Below are 2,197 nucleotides of genomic sequence, written 5' to 3'. Positions count from 1 at the left end.
TATTTATTTATTTTGGTCTTTTTGAGACAGGGTCTCCCTGTAGCCCCAGCTGACCTGGAACTCACTATGTAGACCAGGCTGGCCTTGAACTCACAGAGATCTGCCTGCCTCTGCCTCCCGAGTGCTGGGACTACAGGCATGCACCACCACACCTGGCTTATTTTTTTTTTCTTCTTCTTTTAAAAAGCTATGTTTTGCTGGGCGTGGTGGCACACGCCTGTAATCCCAGCACTGGGGGACACAGAGGCAAGTGGATCTCTGTGAGTTCAAGGCCAGCCTGGTCTACGTCTACATAGTGAGTTCCAGGACAGCTGGGGCTACTGGGAGACCCTGTCTCAAAAAGACAAAAAAAAAAAAAAAAAAAAAAAAAAAAGAAGAAGAAGAAAAAAAGCAGGGCGTGGTGGAGGCAGGTGGATCTCTGTAAGGCCAGACTGGTTTACATAATGAGATGAGTTTCAGGTCAATCAAGGCTAAATGACAATCAGTTCTAAAAAAAAAAAAAAAAAAAAAAAAAAAAAAAGTTAGCTTCTACTGTCCTGACCTACAAATGGGTAGTCAAGTCTAGCCTAGATATAACTAGAACCCAAAGAACTGGATAGGGGCTTACATAGTGTGTAGGTTCAAACTGCCCACTTGTGGCTGACCCCATGCCTCTGTCTCTAGAAATGAGAAGCATGTTGACATTTCTACCACCTCTTGCTTCTACCACAAAATGGTCTTGAAGCTGCTACCAACCTTGAGCATGGAGTGATACATCTCATGGTGGACCAGATAAAGAAACACATTCCATAATAGACACAAGGCATAGATAAGTCTCAAACACAGACATCACAGAAGTCCTTGAGGTCCACTAAGGGCCATTAATTTTCAATACTGGGTCTGCATGTGCTCAGATAACAAGTGGGAGATTATTTTAAGCCAGTTTAAGGCTAGAAATTGACAGTCTGCTCAGAGAAGGCAGCAGTTGCCTGTCTTTCATCCTGCACTGAGGAAATCCTATACCCAGCACAGATTATGTCTAGTGATATGGAGAATAGTCTTTCTCAAAATCAAAATGATCAGGAAGCAAGAAACTGAGAAATCTGGGAACCCAGCCAGCTCAGCCTGTGTCTGGCAAAGACATAGCCTACAGAAGACATGGCCTCAAACTAGTAGAGAGATGGTTGACTTCATTCAGGTCTCCTGGCCTCATTGACTTTTCAGAATAAAATACACTACCTCAGGCAGGCTGAGTAGCTTATGCCTGAAATTCCAGCACTTGGGAGGTAGGATAGGCAGGAGAAGCACTGCAGGGCTCTGTAGAGAGAGCCTGTCAGAATCCATGCACATGTGCACATGTATCTGAGGCCCTAGGGTCAATCCCTAGAATAAAAATACACTACCTCTATCAGAAACTAGGAGCTGGTGGGGTTTTTTTTGTTTTTTGTTTTGTTTTTTGGTCTTTTTGAAACAGGGTTTCCCTGTAGCCCCAGCTAGCCTGGAGCTCACTATGTAGGCCAGGCTGGCCTTGAACTCACAGAGATCCACCTGCCTCTGCCTCCCAAGTGCTGAGACTACAGGCGTGTGCTACCACACCGGCTTGGAACTGTTTTTAAGATGTATTTATTTTTTGGTCCTTTGAGACAGGGTCTCCCTGTAGCCCCAGCTGGCCTAGAACTAAGTAGACCAGGCTGACCTTGAACTCACAGAGATCTGTCTGCCTCTGCCTCCTGAGTGCTGGGATTAAAGACATGCACCATCATGCCTGGTTAAGAGCCTCAAGTGTTCTTAACCACTGAGTCATCTCTCCAACACCAGAAACCAGGAATTCTTTTTATTCTTTATTATAGTTTCTAGATGCCCCCATTTCACAAATTCATTTATTTTTTTAATTTTTTTATTTATTATTTTTATTTTTTTATGTGTATACGTGTATTGCCTGCATGCAGGTAAATGCACCCATGTTGTGCAATGCCTGCGGAGGTCAGAAGAGGCTGTTGGATCCCCTGGAACTAGAGTTATGGCCAGTTGTTAGCTGCCTTGTGGATGCTGGGATTCGAACCTGAGACGTCTGTGAGAACAGTCAGTGTTCTTAACCCCTGAGTCATCTCTCCTGCCCCACAAATTCATTTATTAATAGGCATCTGTTGACTTTTTTTTTTTGTGGTCTTTTTGAGACAGGGTCTCCCTGTAGCCCTAGCTGGCCTGGATTTGCTAT

The sequence above is a fragment of the Nannospalax galili genome, unplaced genomic scaffold (assembly GCF_000622305.1).
Source record: "Nannospalax galili isolate Female #2095 unplaced genomic scaffold, S.galili_v1.0 scaffold568, whole genome shotgun sequence".
In the NCBI taxonomy this organism is placed as follows: Eukaryota; Metazoa; Chordata; class Mammalia; order Rodentia; family Spalacidae; genus Nannospalax; species Nannospalax galili.
Note: the sequence above shows the minus strand (reverse complement) of the source record.